Genomic DNA, 21,968 nt, shown 5'->3' with positions numbered 1-21,968 from the left:
TCTCATGGTTTCCTTTGGACAACATTGCTTTGTTTCATTGGACTAAATTCATCAGATTCAAGTAAGTAAAATGTCTTTTATATTTTTTTTTGTTGTTATTACAATGTCTAGAACATGTACATATGTAGTTTTTGTAGAACAGATTCATCAAATTTCATTTAGAGCTTGTTACATAATTGTTGTAATATTACAACGTTGGGTGAGTGTGGTAGTCAAAATAGCAGGCTTGTTGCAGTGGGAACAAACAGGTTGTATTCCCTCCACTACACCACTGCCTGAAACAGAGTGTTTTTTTATACATGGACAGTATACATACTACCCCTGTGTTGTGTTCTAGTCAAATTTGACTGATTTAAAAGTTTTATCTCTAAAAAATGTAGTTAATTTGATCATACTGACCTAAAATTCCACAACTTTGTTCACAAAGTGGATATCAACAGACAATTCAGTTCTAAGAAAGATGAACATTTTCCTGAATGTGGATGTGTGGATGTAAGTGGGGGTAAGCATGTTTTCCTTTTAGTATGATAATTAGAGGGCATTACAAGCAGTATTGTCATGTCAAGGCAGTATTGTGTGACTTAATGGCTGGTGATTGGGATGCACATTTCTTTTAGCATGATAAGTAGAGAGAATAGGCTGAGCCATTTACATTTACATTTAGGGCATTTAGCAGATGCTTTTGTCCAAAGTGACTTACAATAAGCAGACAGTATTGTCTGCCTGGAAAACATTGGGGAATTCACTACGTGGGAACAGCCAGGCAGGTGCGCCTGCCCAACTGTGACCTGAAGACGAGAAGAGCTTGAAGAAAAAGGGGAGAGGAAGCGATGACGTCAGAGTGGAGGGGAATCACAACATCTGTGCTGTCAAATGGTCTGACAACAGGGCCATCACACTTGTATTATCCTTTGCTGGACCTGAACCTGTGCAGAAGATTCAACGCTGGGACAAAGCCAGCCGAACCTACACTGAAGTTGAGAGGCCTTACATTGTTGGTGCCAACAACAAGTACATGGGAGTTGTGGATTTGTTGGACTCATTTACAGCCAAATAGAGGTCACCCATCAAATCCCGTCGCTGGTACATGTACATCTTCTGGCACACCATCATCCTCTCTCAAGATCTCTAGCAAAGAGACAATGAACAGGAGACAGTTTCAGGCACAGCGAGCATCCTCTCTCATCCTGGTGAACATGGTGCTCCAAACTCCAAAGAGAGGACGACCATCTTCAGGCAAAGGGAGCCCAGCAACAGTGACATCAGGAAGTCCTCTGACTCCTCAGAAGAGACCATCCAAGAGAAGTGCACACCTCCCATTGGATGTACGCAAGGACCTAGTTGCGAATTTCCCAGTGAAGACAGGGAGAGGAAGCTGCAGACACTGCGCTAAAGGATACTCTAACATGCAATGCAGCAAGTGTGATGTTCACCTTTGCTTTTCAGAGGACAAGAACTGTTTTTGGGACTTTCACTATGAATGAAAGTCAGCCATGAAAAGAAAAAAAGGAATGAAGAAGTCACTAGAAAAAGCTATTTAATAAAAAAATAATAATAATTCTTCATAAAAATATGAATGTGTGATTATCATTAATGTTATATACCTTTATGGGGCTAAGTAAGCCATCAACTCTGCAAATGAATCCTTAGTTGTTCTGAATTGTTGTTCAGAGAACATGAGTACACATACAGAAATTCTGCTCCCACCTAAGCCCAACGTTGCAATATTACAACATTTCTCTAAAAACGTACATAAACATTTTTTTAAAAAAAACTCTTTCATTTCTGCATCAGAGGCCTTCTACAACAATATCTGAAGGGTCAAAAAAATTTTTTTTTAGGTTTTTCTATATTTGGGTCTTACAGGGTTATGACACCCATTCTGGAGCCTCTAAACCTGTACAGTTTGCGTGAGTTGAAAAGTGCATATTGTATTTACAAGGTGTAAATCAGCAGTATTTTGTGAATAAATTGATCCTTTTTACTCTACCAAAAATATCAAAATGAGAGTTCTACCAGAGCGCCACTAATCAATATTTTTACATAAATGATGGATTAAATGACCGCGTGGCTTTATCACAAGCGAGCCTGTTCACATTACACAGTGAATAGTATCTGACTTTGCCGTTTTCCTGGGCTCCATATAGCTATTTGGCCTCAACCCATCGTTTTGTTTTGTTTCACAGCCCACAGGTTTACTGTTTTGAATCTGTCTCATGGCTCTCGGCAGAAGTTGTTGCAGGTTTAAGCAAAAAAAATATCAAAGCCTGAGAAACAAAGCGTCATTACATGAAAAAAAATAAATAAAAATGGACCCATTACACAAAATGGGGCTTTTAAACAATGTGCATAATGTTCATTAATGGATCGCTGTGCAGCATTTGATGCTGTGCAGCATTTGATGCTGTGCAGTCGCTGGTCATGTTGGAGATGATTTTATGAATGTTACATAATGTTGGTTGCAATCTAAGTACATCCTTATCTGCAAAGTAGGCTAAAAAAGCAACTATGGGAATTAAATAAAGGAAGTTACAGGTATACCTACTTATATGTGAGCGAGTCTGCATATTTCAGGTTTCAATTTCATGTTCACGCCCACACTAAATGGTTTCAAAGGGTACGTGGAGAATAAAAAGAGCCTAACAGTATGATATAGACCTAAACAAATTGATATTTCACTTTTGACAAACTTTAATTTAACGTTGCGAGCGTGCCTGAACTGTGTACGCTCATGTGTGAAGGACAGATACCCCACGTAAGCCCTTTGTCAGAAACTAGTTTGTGCCTTGTTGTAAGTCTCCTGTTACTGTCTGCGTAACACACCACGCAATAGTTGGAGTGTGTATAGCACTTAGTCAAATGTCAAACTTTGCTTATGCCTAAATGTACCTAATTACCTTCCACTACAGGTTTTGTATGGTCTTTATTATATCTAATTTCAATTTGTCGGTTATTTATGAGAAACGGGTCGTCTTTCAGTCCGAGTCTCTCTCAGAATAGAAGAACCAAGGGAATAATGGTTCAGGATGAGGCTCCTTAATCTGGGGTTTGGGTCTTGGAGAGGGTTTCTAAGAGGCCTCTGTCAAAATGAAGGTTGGTTCAATTTCCTCCTCCCTGTTATCTCCCCTTCGACAGTACAGAGAGGCAACAAAAGCCTTTGAAAGACTCCACGGGATGAAACCTCTATTAAGTCCTCCAGACCTCTATTAGGTCTGGATTGATTTTTTGTCATAAAAGTTTGGGCAGCTATGGTTGAACTTTATAGAATTTATCAGTAACTTCCTCCACACCCAAAGCATCCTAAAACATCTACACAGTTTTCTCAACTAATTGCTTTTTTTCTTTTCTTCTTCTCTGGCATCTCCTCCCAGAGGGGAGCCTTGGATAAATGTGCACCCCTCTCGGAGCAAAAATGGGCTCCCCTAAATTCTTATCTGCGCCCCTGGGTGCGGGGGTTACAACCCTAGAGCCGGTCTCCTCTTGGCTTGTATTTTAAATAGGATGCACTTTGTCTTGTGATGACAGGTGAACCCAGGGATCTGGCCGTCCGTGCCACGCATGCACCGCTGGAGCGCACGAATCCAGACGCACCGCCCTCCTGTCCGCCTGCCGCCGCCGGGAGGAGCAGAGGAGAGAGCAGACCGGAGCGCAACATCCACAGTCACGGTACCTTAGGGATGTGGCAGCTATTTCGACAGCTACAGATGCCCCGTGAAATTATCAAAGTTTGTGTCTGATGAGATAAGAACTGAAGGTAAAAGACAATCAAGACGCGGGAGGGAGGGAGGAGGACAGATCGCGCGCAGACGTGCATCATCCGCTGCAGACATTTCCAGCGGTGCCTGCCCGCCTGCCCGGGCTCCGTCGGTCGGGATTGCGAAGCGCTTCGGAGCCGGTGTCCGAGCCAATCTACGCATTAGAGGACGAGAGGGTGGGAGAGGAAGAAAGCACTTCTTCAGATAGCCCACACCGACACCGACCGCTGACACCCGCGTTTGGAGCCCCGCGGTGTCTCCTGACGTGGAGGTGAGTGCCGAGCCGGGCGGATGTTTCTGTGATTGTGGGGCTGCTCTGACAGCGAGTTGAGGTGATGCTTGCCGACGGACTCACAGGTAAGGGCCACGTGGTCGGGCTAATAACTACAGCACCACTGTAGTTCTGGATCCTATTGGGCTCTGCAACGCGTGTCACCGACACGGAGCTCAAGTCAGAAGTTTGTTGGCACGTTGCAGCCTCCCTCAGTGCGCAGCGCAGCGCAGCGCAGCGCGGGCGTCACGGCATGTGGCGCTGCGTGTCTGATAACATCACAAACCCAATAAGTCACACCGAGAGAGCGTGCATCCAGTTTATCCCCCAACCTGGCAACAACAGGAAGGAATCAGAGGAAGGAGTTCAGATCTAACTCAGTCTTTAAGAACATTATAGATTGATGGAAGGACGTGAGGCAGCAGGAGGTTTTGCTTATCTACATTAAACCCTTGCTTTGTAAGTCACAGTCAAATAAATAGATATGGCTGGTAAGGTCGAAATTTCAAACTAAGTGACATAACTGTGCATTAATAGTGTCTGGCAGCCTCAGGCAAAACGTCACACATGTTTCCATGGGCTGAAATTAATACATCTCGAAAACTGACAGAAAAACTAATCCGCCTTTTTAAATTAATTCAAAAACACATTGGAAATGTCACGGATATTCACTATACAAATTCGAGGATTTGCTGCTTTTTCTCTGTTTAATGTCATACATTTTGAACCCCTGGGTCCTGGACAAGCAGCAGGCAATTTGGGAAATGTCAAACTTGATCAGAGTCCCCCTCTCTATTTATATTTCATTTCTTACAGTCTAAATGAAGTAATGTTGAAGAGCCATGCAGTAGGTCAGCCGATAGTGAATATATTCATTTGTTGCCACTTCATGGTAAACAAAAACTGCGTGTGTCCTCGGTCCCTGGCAGGCTCCAGTTCTGTGAACATCACCTAGTGCAGCTGTTAGACCAAAGCAAGCCATCTGAAAGGCAACTGAGCATTTTTTTTGACTCAGTGCGTGAACTGTAAACAGCTTCTCTCCAAACTGTGTGATGGAAAAAAACAAATATGAAAAGAACATCTGAAATGATTTTGCTTTTTGAACGCCGGATGAAAACATGTGAACAGTTAACACGTCACTGAAGGCGTGCATTGTCCTTTCAGTCGCCAAAGAGTTGCATCATCTGCCAGAGCCGCTCGTGTACTGCGGTGCGAATGACAGCTCCATGGCTCATCTGAGAGGCCTGTAGCAAAACAGCAGCTCATTACAAGTGCAGCGGCTCGGGCTTCCTCTGGCAGGAGGCTGCCGGCTCATTAGGGGTCACCGAGGGGCGAGGCTTCCACCATGAGCCTCGGCTTGTTACCAGAGCGCCCCTGTGAAACCACTGTTAATTGGAATGAATTCCTTTTCACTGACTGATTGCAAAAGAGGTACACGAGTCAGTAAGACTGTCTGTGGCCTGTGGAAGAGTCACTGTTGTGCTGATGGTAGTTTGTAGTTTGTACGGGAGACGTGAGGCCTTGAGTTAGAAAGATTCCACATTAGAGCGATGAATCCCCACAACACTTCATTGTTGTCATAGAAAAAAAATATTGATGCTTAATGTCCACAAGGAGCACCGCTTCTGGCTGACCCTGACCGGTAGTGTATGCCTCAAAGAGGTCTGTAAAGAAGAAAATTCAACATGCACATTTACTAAACCGTGTTTGAAAATGCGACTCACTACATTGTTCAGTATAGAAGAAAATGTACATGGATATATTCTTGGAGGAAAACATGTATATCTAAAATGACATCATTATGGCCAAAATATAAACAATATATTTTCTTTTCATATTTGACTCTAAATTGAAATGAAGATGTTTGAAGGAACACATCACCCTTTTTCTAGTAGCTAATTTCATAGTGCATCCTCTTACTTTGATTTAATTCTCCACCTTATTTTGCTGACAAACTTTAAACTGCTCACTATGCCTTTCCCATCAGTTCTCTGTCCACCTCTGGTCTCTTTATCACATGCACACCGGCAGGCTTGCTCCGCCACTAGGAATGAAACTAACGACTGTTTTGATTGAGTCGATTAATCTGTCGATTATTACAACGAATAATCGACAATTCAGATTATGAATCGCAAAATTTCTCAATGGCTCTTGTTTAGCTATCAGTGTTTAAATGTATCTTGAGGTTGTTTTAGGCATGTGCTGTCTAACAATTAAGACAATAAAGATGAATTTTTCCTTCAAAAAATGTTTTTTGATTTCACTTTGCTGCTGATACAAAAGATGAATGAAAACATCATTTTTTTTCTGTCAGAATTTAAAACCAAGGACAGCAGCAATAAAATGTAACAAACCTGCAGCAATCTTCCCTTTATCAAATAAATCCAAACAATCTTCCATCCAAATTCAAAAGAAATAAACAAAATGGAAAGTGGACAAAAGAGTGCATTGTGTGCTCTGGACCTTCTGTGAAGGTCAGCATCTCCACATGGTCTCGTGAGAGGCTAGCACTCTTCTGAGAGCAGATATTCCCCGCTGCAGAGAATATACGCTCTGACGGGGTGGATGTTGCTGGAACGCACAGAAAAAGATCTTGCCAGCTTTGATAGTGTGGGAAAATGCCCCTTGTTTCCCCTCCACCATCTGTGAGGGTCCTGCTTTTTGAGTATTGCTGGCTCTGCAAAGCACGTCTGAACTTGATTTCTCACCATTTGGATCCTTTTTGTCATCCCAGGATTCTTTCCCCTCCTCACTGAGACTGTCTGTGTCAGACTGAAGGAGGTTAGCTGGTGCTGATTTTTCCCCTCTGCCTGGAACACTGACCTTATTCTGCTGTTGTTCGCACCCATGTATCCCAGTCTCCTCCTTTGCTTCTTTGATAGCAAGGACTTTAGCTGTCCCTTGTGCTGTCTTCAGCTGCCATAAACGTCAGCTTTCTGAATCTCAGTTCAATGGCAGCTGAAAGAACAACTGAGTTGTGTCTCTCTGCTGAGATTATGTTCAGACTCCCCCATCTCTTGGCTATCCTGCACTGGCCAAAAATGTTTTTCAAGGGCTCTTCTTAAAACAAAGGGTTTGCTGTATGGACCTTTGACCAGCTGAGGAAGACATGAAATGGTTGTATACTCCATTTCACTAAGGTAAAGGGTAGTGCATACAAGAGGCAACAACCCCTGTGTCAGCTCGTCACACAACACCCACTGATATGGCTTTAAGTCAATGTAGTGTTTGCCCCTTTGAGTTACCTCAGGACCAGAAAGTGGCAGTAACTGTCCAGCGCTGTTCCAGGAGTCTCTCTACCATGTAGTATGTACTGTCCCATCTAGAACTGACGTCTTGGATCAGCTAATGTTGTGGTACTGGACAGCTCGCTTCTCCTGAAGTGTTCTACCAAGTTTCTTGCAGCCCGCTACAGTTCTGTTGTTGCTGCGCTCTTTGAGGGGCACTGTTAACTATGAGCTGGAGTGCGTGCCCATTGCAGCAGATAGAGGCCCAACCATGTTTGTCTTCCAACAGTCGCATTGCTGCCACCATATTGGACCCATTGGTGTGAACTGCTGCTTTTATTTTAGCAGGCAAGATGTCAAATCTGCTACCATCTCCTCCAGCCATGTCATTATGTTTGCACCGGAATGCCTCTCCTCAAGGGGCATGGTGGCAAAGTTCAAAGTCTCTTTATTTGCCAATCTTCAGTGATGAAATGGCAGGAAACACCCAGGTGTGCCTTTGTTGCACGACTATTCCAGACATCAGCTGTCAGTGTGGGGGAGCTTTGGGCTTCCTTAATGGTCTCCTTCATCTTTTTAAATACAACACATTTTCAAGTGCAGAGACCCATACAGTATATACAGTACAGTAAACATTAAACATAAGTTACATTATTGCAGCAATTTTATGCTTTAATCAAGATCGAATTATGGATCAGCAGTCTGAAATTTTTTCTTCGTGAACTGTGTCATATCAGATACAAATGTGATGTACACAATGTACAAACTGACTGATGCAGTGATGGCGGTCGCTTGCTGGGGAGTACACGTCGGCATTTTTGAGGAGAGTCATGCATGGTTGCATTACTGGATTTGATATTAAACAACACATTTGTCAGGAAAAAGAGTAACATAAACATTACTCTTAAACTCAAAATGTTGTGGAGTTACCATATTTGCAAGCTTTATAACAATAGGTGGACGGTAGCATAGAGCTAGCCAGCTAAACAAGCTACCTATTCCAGCTAAACAGCTATGGCTTGATTAGCCAAGAGCAGGTTTTAACATATGTTAAAGCAAGAGAAGGACCAGGCTATCCGTAGCCATTTAGCTTGACTGGGTTCGCACAAATCACGGACAGCATTAGGGATTTTTTTTTTTGTATTTCTGTTTTGACCTGTGAAGGCAAGTCTCAAGTGAAGGAAGCTTGTTGTTAATCTTGCAGCCTATGGAATTAATCTGAACCACGCGAATGATGTCAGTCCCTCACACATACAAATGAAATAAAGGGAATGCTAAAATGGTTCCCCAGATATACTTTAATTCTGCCCAAGTCAAGTCTATGTGTGGGAAACACTATAGCTGCGTATACAAAGCAGGCAAATCTGATTTATCTCTCACAGCGTATCTCCACAGATGGTTGGTTGATCTTTCTGTTCTCTCCCACACTCTCTGGATTTGATGTTGCCATTGTGAGTCGCGCTGAGTGACACAAAAGAAATCCGATATGAGTGGCCAGAGTGTTCGGACTGAGACACATCTACAGAAATCAGATTCTAATCACATTTAATACCTCCTCCAAACAAGGAATGGATCTGATTTGCAACAATCCAAAAATCAATCTGGATACAATCTTGATATGCCCAAAACTGGATTTGGGCTCGTAGCCCAAACATGCCTATGTCATTTGTATTTGAGAGAGAGAGCGTGCTGCATAGCTCAAAAATGGAAAATCAATATGCGGCGGCCAATGTTGATATTGAGGTTGGCTGCGACAAATACATTTATGTATGGGAAACCCTGCTGATATATCTGCTGATATATCTCTCAATACATATCAGCCGTGCTGTAGGATTCACACACATTCACACAAGAATTCTACGCTGAGGAAAAGTGAGCCAGTTCTGCAAAATACAGAAATCAGGTGTGTAAAGACACATCAAGGAGTATGGGCTAGTCAGCTTAATTTGGAAAGTGTCATGAGATGACTTTTGTTGTGAACTGGCCATGTACAAGTAAAGACTGATTGATTGATTGATTGATTGATTGATTGACTGACTTTGAATAGAATCACAACCACACTTTCAAGTACTGTTTGGACTTAAAGGGTTAAGCTGTGTTGCGTAGACGTGGTGATACTGGACAGATCTCAGTTGTGAATGTTTGGTATGAAGCAAGAGCCAGGCTGGTGCTGAGAAAAAGGCCTGTGTACTTCATCCTTCCCAACCAAAAAAAAAAGGGAAAACACTTAAAATGAGTCATACGTTTTGAATTTATTCATACTGTACAAGTCATTTAAATCAAGTCATTTTTCTCAAAAGAAAGGAGAGGCTTCCATTTACCATGTGTGCTCAGGCAGAACATAAACCTTAAAACCTCTAATCCTCCAGAACTTTCTGAATGGAATTACATGCAGGCTTTTTTTTCTGCTGCCTTGCTACAGTTAACACAGACATTATAGACAAGATGAAAATGTCCCCCCCTTATGCTTGTAATTTCTTCTTCGGCCTTATTTATCTTTCAAACTTTATCAGCACGGTTTTTTAACTTCACTCTTATCTCTGGTTCAACTTGTTAAGACTTCTCAAGAGTCAGTTTCGCAGACGGATACAATAGAATGATTGAAACGGCACTTAAAAAATGCTGAAACACTATCTCCCTATCTTCAGATTCTCTTCAGCTGCTTATAGACAAAAAGCTGAGACTTTAAATTGAATTTAAAGAGAGCAATTTTCTCTCAGTTCAAGATGCGCTGAACTTGGAGCTGCTTTGAGAGAATGATGGTTGCAACAGGATCCACTCAGGTAGTCTGGGCAGCCACTCACTTGATTTCTCCGTGAAAGGTTAGACAAATGCCACAAATAATTGTCGGCCTGCCTCTTGACCACACACTTCCCCCCAGTGTCCTGTCGTGTTGATTATCTGAGGTTGTGTGGGTCATGAATGTCTGGGCAGCTGGAATCTATTGTGCAGCCGCTGAGTTTTGCCGTGACACGGAGGATGCGAGGCGCAAGTGGCGGGGAATGAAGGCTGCTTCGGCGATAGTGCGCCTGACCTCCAGTCTATGTTCAGCTGCTGCGAGGAGAAATCTGTAATGCCGCGATGGCTGAATGACTGAGTTACTGACTGACTTCCTGCCCAGCTGAATGCGTGGAAGAATGGACCACACTTACAGCATGTTTAGCACCAATGCCAAGTTTGTCTGAGGAAGGAGTTGAAACACTCCAGGCATGAATCCAGACTGTATATTCATACGCTTGGAGATGCATTGATGTCACTGTCAAGCGCTTAGCTGGTTCAGTGAGCATCGTGATGGTAAGCCTGAATATCATGTTTAATAAGAGGGGGGAGAGGAGGGGTCTCATGCTTTTGGTATAATATTCAGCCCATATGCTGCTCGATTTAGTGTTTGGCTTCTACTTCAGGAAGACAGAACCAGTCGAAGTCGGGCGCCCAGCGTGTTTTGATCAAGTTCACCTTGAATGCCAGCATCTGTTGTCGAAGTTTGTGCAGCTACTTTTACAGCAGGAACTTTGAAACTGAGGTGATCCCGAGAATCCAGCAGAAACTATCATTCGTGAATTCTGTATTTGTGAAAACAGTTTCTCTGCAATTTGCAGACTCCGCAAGGTCCATTTTCATCCGATTTTACCTCCATGGTCACATAACTGGGCAATTAAGGTGCATTAAGAAACACGTAACTGCCATCAACGTCGATTAGCAGCCAACGTCTCTGTCAAACCTCACAAGATATATTCATGTTTGTGCTGAAAGACAGCACGATTCTATGGATTGTTTTTTTTGTTGTTTGTTGTGTGTGTTGAACCGTCAAGCTCTCTACAGACTGTCAGTAATGCTGAGGAGTAGGTACATTTGAATTAGGGAGTAACACAAATTTGAATTGCTGTTTCTTCGTCATGGCACAACACAGTGAGTAAAGTGGATCAATGTCACCTTACACCTTTAGGGTTTATGAAGTATATCTTTTTAGCATCAGTTTGCGGTCGACTACACAATAATGAAACAGAGATTGTTCCATATCGACACGTTTTATTCATAAATAGCAATCGATTCTGTTGAACTGAGCGCCGACAACCCTGTCGCTTCATGGCCCCGTTTGATAGCTTTGGTGACTGACTTTAAATCTATGAACTATTAGCTGGGAAAAAACAAAGAAACATAAAGCTTACATGCAAAACAACAATAGCATATGACACAAAGCATTACATTAAATAAAACATCGACAGCTTCAGATGAGAGAAAGACTTTGTCAAACTTTGCCTTAACAAAGAGGAATAAAAACAATTATCCTTTTTAATAATATCTGTGCTGATACTTTCGTATATACAGCCCTTCAAACAACATGCACAGTGCCTTACGTACAGATTTGTGCCTTTAACTCAGGTTACTGATGACAGAAATCTGGCAATGCATTCTCACTCCAACCTTGTTAAATACAGCAGCAGCTTGGTAAGTGTCCTTAAGCATCTCATGATGATGCTCTACCTACCACTCTATGGTCAGTGTAGCGTTTCAAGTTAGCAATAATATGTTATACGGTTAGACCCTCAAAATAAAGCTTGCTGACAAAAAGGTCAAATACTATGAAATAGTAAGACCTCAGGATTGTTATTGTCATTATGATATGGTTGTGGCTTGGTTAGGTTTAGGCACCAAATCTATTTGGTTAATGTTAGGGTCGGGGTTTAGGGTTGACCCTAACATATTGTATACAACTTCCGTTTAGACTTTCAAAATAAAGCTTGCTTGTTTTGGACTCATACTAATGTTGTGAAATGGTACCAAAAATACATGGTTAGGTTTGGGCTACAAAAATACTTGGTCAGATCATAAGAGATAGGAAATGGCATAACTTACTCAAGATAAGATATGCCTATCCGAGTATGTTGACTTACTTAAGAATCTTCACTTTAAAATAAATCACTCTCAACTCTTGACCACGCTCTGGACGTGGACCTAGTCTCCAGGGGGGATATTTCAATGTATGACCCATCTGACCAGCCCGACCACCCTCTGACTCAGACTTTTTCTCGCTCTGCATAGGACTGCACTAGAGGGGCACTTCAAGCAGTGATGCTAGAGGGGAACCTACAGCATCACACTTTGAAGCTCAGGCCCGCTGACAAGTCTGCTGTATTTGAAGCGCTGGGAGTGAGAACAGGCCTGATCTGTGGTTACTTTGTAGCAGATATTGCAGAGAGCAGTTTATGTTCACATTTATACTTGAAATAAAAAAAGGGTTATTCAATCATACTCTTTTTTAGGAAACAGCCTGTAGATTTGTAAATAGTTTCAGATGCTTGCTTAAATGATTGTTTATGGGAAGAAAAGTGAACTAAGAAAGACAAAATGGGAGCCTGAAGCATGACTCTGAACCTCTGAGACATTTAAGTTTCAATGGATGAAGTTTAAAGAAGCATTTACATTCGCCAGTTCGACCTGACCTGAAGGTGATTTAAATAGCTTGGTGTGATGAAATCTTACGTGTGTGTTCGGGACATTAGGCATTTTAACTTAAGAGCCATTTTGGCCACTAGAATAAAAAAAATAAATAAATAAAATTGCCAGTATGACAATAGATGAAACTGTAGCTGCTGAGGGTATTTTAACCACTGCACTTCCTCTTGCGATTCATCTATGCTTTCACAATTCCCTTTTACCCCCAGTGTTTGATTTAGCTCCTCATTCTGATTTCCTTTGAGAGGGTTTCAAAACCATATTCAAAACACTTTTAAGGGGAAATTCTTTGTACCAAAGGCTCAAAGAGCGGAGCTTTAACTGTCTTCCAACACTTCACGTGTGTGAACCTCGTGTGTTATGGAGGTTTAGTTTCCAGCTGTCAGAGAGCACACTGTAGACCATCCAATCCATACAGTCATTCATCCAACACACTGAATAGTTCATTAACATTATAGCACTGAAGTCTTTTATGTAGAGTGATTTTTACCTTGGCTGTTCGCGTCACCTTTATGCCTGACAGCTATTTAATATTACGTCATCAAGTCAGAGTGTGAACCCTCAGTATGTTATGAGTAGCATCTTATATTGAAAAATGTATCTCTGATACACTGATAGACCTTGAGTACATTATTCAAACCCATGAATATAAGTTAAAGGTGTCCCTATTTTATATTTAACGTTAACCACAGATCCTGTATCCAGAACCATAAATAGAGAGAACGGTTGCAGCACTGAGCTATGAAAGGGTTCAAATAAGAACACTCAGCTGTCCATAACGGGGAAAAAGTTCAGAGCCCATACAGCAACATTAAGTCTCCTTGTGTTTTGAAGTGGAAAGATGTTACCCTCACTGAAGTGCGCTTTGCTTCCATCACTACGGCCATTTCCTTCAGCGTCTCTCCCTCTGCTGCTCATTTAGCATAATGTGACTTTCCGCTCATTAGTAGCTAAGCAGGGTTGCACTTGCTGAGGTCAGCCCACAAAGACACACAGCACTTCTGTTCTCACGGTTTTTATGGTTTTGTGTGGAATACATTTAATAACTTGTTGCTGTGTGGTCCTCTGACCCAGCAGGGCTGGTTGGGTGTAGTGCAGTTGTAAAGAAGGAAACAAAGAAAAGAAAGAAACACATTTTTTTTTTACAAGTAGAGTCTACCCATGAGGACATTTTTGGTTTTATGTGCTGAGATTTTAAGATCTCCCTCTCTGTGATCTCTGCCTCCATCACAATACAATGGAGACGATAGTGACGGTCGTCATTTGAAATGCTTTATCACTGAAACAGTTCTTATTAAAATCAATTGACAATGAGTTTTTTAAAATGCTACTTTTCATAGCTTTGAGGAGCACAAATTAAATTCCGTTTTATCTACTTTGTATTGCTGTGGAGACAGACATTTCAGAGGACAATACCTTAAAATCTTGAGAGATAAAATTAAATCAATTTGCACGGCTTGTCACTAAAGAATTAGAGATGCTTCTCTCCTGATATCCGTGCTGATATCCCCGCTCAGTGTACAGTATCTGCGCTGTGACTTAACTGATCCGAAGCCTTTTTCTTCTCCAAATTTAAAATCTGTACACTGCGCTGTCTGGAACTTACAGGGATCATTTTCATCCACGGTAATGTGAGACCAAGGGATTCTGTGGTGCTAAATGCCGTCGTGGCTGAGAGTGGAAACAGAGTTTTATAATGTCATTGATTAGGAAACTGTTTAATGTGGGTCGTTAATGTCTGGCTGATACCGGATCTGCTTAATAAGGGCAGTGTCTGCATGTTGATGAACCAGCAGATTTCATTGTTTCTTTCTTTAATGTTTTTTGGTCTGTTTGGGGCAGAGATGGATTGTAAAGTACATTTACTCAAGTACTGCACTTAAGTACAATTTTGAAGTACTTGTTTTGTGCTTTACTTGAGTATTTCCATTTTCTGCTCCTTTGAACTTCTGCTCCACTACATTTACATCCAGTTATGCTTTGCAGATTGCATGATGCATCAGTTCCAAAGTGGGGTATTTTTTGCAAAAATGTTTTGTTTTTTAAAAAATAAAATAAAAAACACTTATTCCAGTAATCAGAAAAAAGTTTTCAAAATATCGTGTCCAGGCCAGTAAACTGTCGACCCCGCACTAGTAGTCCTATATGCCACCTACAACAGAAAATTACCTTTTTGTATTCAAGCGAACAAATCCTTAATTTTTTTACTAAAATGATGTTACTGAATCAATATGTTTATTGTAATGACATGATCAGTAGGAATTAATTCCTCAGTCAAGAAAATGCCATTTGACTTCACGTGTGTTTCATTTCATCACGTGTGTCATTAACCACGCCAAACTACTGCTGCTTATCTCTGTTTTACATCAGTATAAAATGAATACATACAGTATTTCTGACTTTAGACTAAACAACCAATCTGAAGATGTTTCTTCTGCCTCTGCTACATTTTGCAGGCAATTTTTGCACTGTTTTTTCTCACAGTTTGGAGACCAAACGATAAATCGCCTGCTCACTCAAACGCGCAGTCCTGATTACACTTTTTGTATTACCTGTTAAAATTCTACATTGGAGGAGGTCTGAGCGATTACATCCAGTACATTAGAGTTGTACGAGTCTTCTTGTTGTCAGTAATTAGGACCGTAGAGATGATAATGGGAGCTAATGGATTGCTAGACAGCAGCACCAAAGTGCCAAAGAATCAAAGGAAGACAGTGAATTCCCTTATGAAATATGCATCAATGACAGTGAAATAAAGACCAAAGGCAAGCTGTGTTTGTTTGGAGGATGGGGTGTAGGGCTGGTTAAAAAAAGGTTGCATAATCATGCCATATTGCCATTCCATTCCATTTCATTTCTTTCTTTTTTTTTATTTTACATTCCCACCAGCTGCTGATGTTGGCACGAAGCAGCTTTGATCAGCAAGAGGAGGTGCGCTAAGGTTGACGTTACAGATGTGGACCTGAAGGCGACTGCGGCTGCCTGCTTGCTCGATTTATTTTTTTATTTCTCATCAAAGAGTTTTGTTTTCTGAAGCTTCTGTTCAGGAAAATAAAAGAAGTCACGATTTGTTCCAGCGATATCGGAGCTTTGTCTTTAAAAATGAAGCTTACCACCTCAAACTTGTATGTATTGAAATGCGTAGTTCTGATTGTCCAGGCAGGTTTTTTTGTATTTGTGGGCTGGCTCATTGTTTGAACAGTCAGCTCACATGATTTGTATAGAAACCCCACCAGTATGTGCAGGTGGCAAATGTGGAGCAGCAGAGCGGCGTACAAAGCAGTACATCAAACTCTAACAGACTCCAGTAAACAATGAAACCTTCATGAATAATTGCTCCCAATTGTTTCCCCTGATGGAGTCACCAGGATTACCAATAAACGCCCGAATATGAGGCTGTCTCTGCTGATATTTACTCCTCCACAGCCCCGCAGTTAACAGTTCTCAGTGAGCCGTAAAAATTTCTGCTCGCTGAAAACTCAGATTGACAAAAGTGCAAACTCTGAAAGTCAGCATTTGTACAAGGCGCCCTGGGAAGAAAAATTCAAATAGCCCAGTTGATGCACCTGCGACTGAAGCTGTTCATTGTCGTCGCTAATTCATCACTGGAATTTCAGGCAACACAGGTGTTCAGACAGTGTATGCAGGTCTGGAGATTAGTGCTGGAAGAAACTGATTAACTGGATGTCTGGAAAAGTTGAAGTAGGAACTGTATTCAGAAGTTTGCATGAATAAATGATGATCTGAAGCAACAGAACGTAACTCCCTGGAGTAAGATAGTTGATTGCTGGGTTTCGTGCCCATGTCGCTTTGGGTTGGCAACCGAACCCAAGCTGTCAACCCAAAGAGCGAGTGTTTGACAGTCGATTGCTGTCAAACATCACAATGAACATCACAACTGGAATTGCATGGACTTGCTTTCTTGCTGTAGTGGTGCGCTGACGTTCATATTGGTTAAAATTCATGAAAATGATCAGTTTAAACTTGAGAAGGAATGTACTTCAGTTCAACATTTTCCTTAGAGGAGAAAATATGCCCTACTTGTTCATGTTTTGAAACTTAAAGTGGCTCAGTTGAACCTCTGTGTCGTGCTGGAGGCCTGTTGTTAGTTTTGTTAACGGCGCGGAGGAAGGGGTACTCGAGAGTGTGTATTTTTGACTTTTGGGTAAAAGAAATCCACAGTCCAGCAGCAACAGTTGTTATAGACAGCCCCTTTAAAGCAGCTACAAGCAACTTTTATTTTGTTGATTCTGGCGGCCCCTCTGGACAAAAGGGATGGCTCTCCTGATGTAGAGGTCTTGATCTGGCATTCGTGTGCATTTCTTTTGATAGCACGATGCTAATTTTGGATGTACGGGGACGAGGTCGTTCACGGCTATGTAAGAACAATAACTGCAGTGTGGAGACTCCTCAAGTGATCCTCAGCTCTCTGTCATAAACATATTTGTATTTTTTTTTTTTTATTACCTATCCAACCTGGATGAGTCAGAATCTGATTATTAAGAAATCATTAAGAAAAACTTCTGTAGTTATATAAAAATAGCCATCTAAAGCACAGAGTTTCTGACTGCGGGTTTAATGCGGAGTAAATGACAGTGGTGTTTTGGCTCGAGCGCTCTGTGCCACCCGTTCCGCCGCCTACTGTGACTGTGGCATCACTATTCAGCGAGATTGCGGAGTCGGTCTGAATTTATTAAATTCTCCCAGAAACGGAAAGAGTTGCAGGCGGCAGAGCAAAGAGATCTTTTTCTAATATCAGTTGGTTACACTGGGATTTCTGCGGGAAATAATTACAGGATTTGCACTGTCTGCAACACAAGAGTGCATACTGTATCTCAAGGCTGGAAGGATGTTTTAATGATCCAATGACTCCGAAATTTCAGGCTCTCAGAACTCAAAGCCAAAACGAAGGCATTACCGTTATTAAAGTATTCCGATGGTGATACATTACCTTGAAACCAGAGCTTTTGGCCAGATCCCGACTCTATTTAACTAACCTGATAGTCCCTTTTGTTAAAAAAAGGAAAAAAAAAACTGACTTAACCTGTTGGTGAGGCCACGTACCTGGAGCTGCTCCACAGACAGACCTGTTGATGTGGTCGCTGAGAGGGATCGATATATGTCAGTGATTACTTAATATCCTGTTTTTCTGGCCACCTCTATCCCCAGACACACACACACACGCACACACACGGCACGAGCGATGCCAGCACGGTGTCTCCAAGAAAAATCTAATTCAGCTTCGCTTCTTCAGGTACACATCTGCCGTCACCCATTCAATTGAGCTCATGAATTATTGAGGTCTGTCCCAGTGCTCAGACCCTAAACTGTAATTAGTTTTGCCCAACACTCCTCATCATGATACACTCTGTGAGGGTGTGGGTGTGTGTGTGTGTGGGGGGGGGGGGGCCTGAATACATTGTTCCTTTAAGACAGGGGGAAAGTAGAAAGTGTGTGTGTGTGTGTGTGCGCGCGCGTGTGTGGAGGGGGGGGGGGATCAGGGTGGAAAGAACCAATGAGAAGGCAGGGTTGAGCAGGAACAAGTCAGTGGCACCTTGGCGAGGAGAGTTGTGCTTTTGGGAGGGGGATGAAAGGGGGGGAGGTGGAGGTGGGGTTGCGAGGGAGGGGAGGAGGGGAGAGGAGGTGGTGAGGGGTGGGGGGTCTCCTGAGAGCCATCGAAAGAGTGAAGAAGAGGAGGAGGAGGGAGAGAAAGAGAGAGAAAGAATATCCATGCGCGGGAGTGGGAAGACAAAAAAAAAAAAACCCACAAGACATCCTCATCGACAGGCTACTCACCGCCTATACTAAGAGTGTTTATCCCACTTTTCAGAGAGCCAATTATCTGCTCCCGCATGAGTCATGGAGATCATTTAGACCGGTGGCGTGCGCAGAGCATCAGCACAGCTCCCTCCCGGCGCGCACTCACGGCGACAGGGGCTGAACGCGGAGATGCGTTCACGTGCTTTAGTCCGGTGAGTGCGCTGACCATTATTATTATTATTTTTTAATTTAAATTTTTTTTTTTTGTTAATGACGGCGCTGCTTTCCGCCAACTCTTACGGGCAGTTTGACTCGCGCCCTCCCGCGGTGCCGCTCGGGCTGATGTCTTTAGTGGAGGCGCATCCGGCTCCTCTCTAGCCGCGATACATCTCTCACGCTGTTTCTCTCCTCCCTTTCAAATTAACCTCCCCTCCCCACCGCCACCACCACCACCACCACCACACACTTTTCCGCTACTGAGTCTCTCCGTCCTCGCCGTCTTCTCGCGCAGACGTGTCACCATGCCCGATTCCAGACCAAAACAACTCACTCCACGCTACAACAGCTCACCTGCTGAGCTGAGCTGAGTTGAGCCGGGCTGCAGTGCGCGGTGGTCTCCCTGCCTGCCGATCAAACTTCTCATCCGCTCTCTGTTCGGCGCGCCAATTAATTAATGCGCCTCATAATTAGTCCGGATTGGGTTTTTTTTGTTTGTTTGCTTCCTTTTTTTAACATGGCCGCAGGCGTGAACACAAAACTGTGTCATCGTGTCATGTTTGCATTCCATCGAGGTGTCATCGCAGCTCTCCTCACTCCCGCTCCTCGTCTGGAGCAGTGAGAACTTGATTCCACCCTCAGGACATCCTTCCCCGCGCGTCGGAGCAGAGGTTACCGCACAGGTAAACCTCGGCCGTCCCGTCTGAGTGCTTTAGCGACTGCGATGAATCGCCTGCCGGGCCGGCTTGGCTCTATTTCATGCCATTGTCTGCGCACGGTGATTAACTGCCTTGCGCTTGTGGCTCGGCTGATTCCTGCCCTGTGTTGAGAGATCCGGCGGACGGCACCCTGCGAAGGGTAGGAGTGAGGGGGAGGGGGTGCTGCTGCCAGGATCGGAGGGTCAGCTGATCGGCTCTGAGGTGCGGGAGATTTATGACCCCCCAGAACAAAGCTGTGTCTGCTGGGGGACCATAAACCATAAATCAGGGAGAAGTGGGTCAGATTGGGTCAGTGCTCATCTGCTCACTGCAGATCTGCTCTCTCTTTTTCCTAAAGGTGCGCCTTTTTTTGTGTGTGTGTGTATTTTTCTTCCTTTCTTCCCCACCTGGCTTTATGTGGCACTTTAAGTGACTTTTCCGGTCTTTCCCTCCAGGACAGGCTTGTGGAGCAAATGTATTCAGCACTTTTTTTTTTTTTCTTTTTCTTCTCTGTGCTGTTCAACTCAGGTATTCAGCTGTCAATCACGCTCGCTTAATGAATTCCTGTTTTTCTATTTCAAAATGCCATTATCTTTCTCTAAGTGAGTCACCCCTAATCCTTTTATTATCTCCAGCTATGTTAACACTGTTGGCCTTTAGTCTCTGCGCATCTTAATCATCCTAATTATATCATGTTTGTCTTTTTAAGAGGGCTGACGAGAATGAAATGGCGTGTTCTCAACCCTGGCAGCGACTTGTTGCTGGGTTGTACGGCGTGCTCCGTCTGATTTCAGTCTGTTTGATTCTGATCGCTGGTTTGACTAGTTTTTGTGAGTCGTCTTCCTGAGGGCAGCCGAAAGCCTTTGCAAAAAATTGATTTTCTGCGGAAGGATTAGCAGCGGGGTTACAGCTATAGGCATGCATTATATTACAATGATTCATCTGCACACCAAAGTAGGCTAAACAGATTCTTTATTAGCCGTTGTATAAGGCTGATATTTTACACAAAAAAAAACCTGCACAGGCTTACGGCCGACTGTAGTCTTCACTGTCAAGGCAGTGGGCGACGGGTATGGGAATAGCATTGAATAACTTGGAGCTGTGTTGTTTTTTTTTTTCCAAAGTTCAGACAGCCTGAGTAGGGAGATAAATAATCTCTGCAAGAAAGAGGATGGATCTTAATTTATTTGTGTCTGTATTGTTGCGCAAAGAGGCAGCGCGCACTGCTGCTGGAAATCAAACAAATGCAAATGCTGCCAGTGGAATGGAAATGACTGCGAAACATCAGAAGTCTCTCAGTGTGACTGCCACAACAGCGGGGATTTGTACTTGTGTTTACAACAACACTGATAATATTTTCTCCCATTTGGGGGGGGGGCGAGGACCAGGAATTAAGCAGTGAGGGTGAAGCATGCCGCGTGGATGCCTCTACCTTTTTATCATGCTAATGCCTCACAGGTTCACGGTGTGTTCGCTATATGTGGAGCTGTCATGCAAAGGTGTCGTGAGAAGAGAGACGTCCACAAGAAGTGACAAGTTCCCTGAAAGAAGTTTGAGGCCAGTCGTTCCCAAACACCTTCACAGATATTTGCCCGTTGTTAGGGAAGGTCATGGAACACCACAACTTGAAGAGACAAAAGTGACCTTTTCTGAGCCAAATGTTGATTCAGACACTGCTACTGCAATGGTGATGAGTGTTTTGTCTGCTGTTTGTGGCTTTTTCACACACATTTAGCTTGCATGTTGTTCACAGTATACCAGGCTTCATTATGCAGAAGTTGTGTCGCTGTGATGGCTTTCACTGCCAGCCCCGCTATAATGGGTTACACGAACGGCATAATCAAGTCTCCAGGGTCCGCTGCTAGGCCTGCGCTTTGGTTTATTACCGCAGTCCGGTCTCATTGTTACATCAGTTTGGATACTGCTCGGGACTTCACTGGGAAAAAAAAACAACAAAAAACTGCAGTTTTGCCCATTAAAACGACTCCCACAGCAGTTTGTGACATTATTGTTGGATAATGTTCATTGTGAAGCGACAGTGTTTTTATGACCGCCTCAAAAGTAAGGAGTGAAGTAATCATGGGGAAAATCCTAATCGCGCAACATATGCATTTGGAACTTTATTGTTTGTAATATGCGCTCATTAGCACGCTTGGATTTTCCCAGTTGGACACTTTAAGGCTTTAATTTTGGTTTGGGAAGGCAACAAAATGACTTCCTTTCGCCGTTCTGCATTTGATTGTTGGGTGGAAAACTTCAGAGTTTTGTTCAGTGCAGTTTGATATCATTACAAGACTAAGGGTGGAGTTTTTCTTAAAATTAGATATATTTTGATTCAATCCTTCAACTAAAACATGTCAAACCAGATAATGATGTTTTGTTTCCACTGATTCAAAACCGTTGTTATATATTTCACTTTTTTTTTTTTTTACTGCAGGACGTCTCGCACATGATGCTCATCAGCACAGCCTTGACAACTTGTAATTAAAATCCCCATTTAATTGATTCCTCGGAATTACAGAGGATTTCCAGTCTTCTGCAGATTGCTGCCGCGTACCGTCAGCAGAATGTCTCCGGAGAGTCT

The 21,968-nt window shown here is 42.9% G+C and overlaps 1 protein-coding gene across 10 annotated transcripts in view; it reads left to right on the top strand.

The window, feature by feature from the left end:
• The first annotated feature begins 3,485 nt into the window (after nucleotides 1–3,485).
• Nucleotides 3,486–21,968, top strand: part of LOC115587137 (alpha-1,3-mannosyl-glycoprotein 4-beta-N-acetylglucosaminyltransferase C) — a 108,064-nt gene continuing 89,581 nt past the window's right edge. For 3 of the 10 annotated variants that reach the window (XM_030426787.1, XM_030426790.1, XM_030426783.1), the window contains exon 1: nucleotides 3,486–4,026. The gene's annotated coding sequence lies outside the window, so the exon portion shown is untranslated. Of the gene's footprint in view, nucleotides 4,027–4,093; nucleotides 4,113–18,414; nucleotides 18,683–18,782; nucleotides 19,370–19,723; nucleotides 19,743–19,887; nucleotides 19,913–21,968 lie in introns of those variants that run through there. The other 7 variants (XM_030426788.1, XM_030426781.1, XM_030426789.1 and 4 more) reach the window with 5 other exon arrangements.

Source organism: Sparus aurata, chromosome 8, assembly GCF_900880675.1.
Source record: "Sparus aurata chromosome 8, fSpaAur1.1, whole genome shotgun sequence".
In the NCBI taxonomy this organism is placed as follows: Eukaryota; Metazoa; Chordata; class Actinopteri; order Spariformes; family Sparidae; genus Sparus; species Sparus aurata.
Note: the sequence above shows the minus strand (reverse complement) of the source record. Positions and strands in the feature narration are given on the sequence as shown.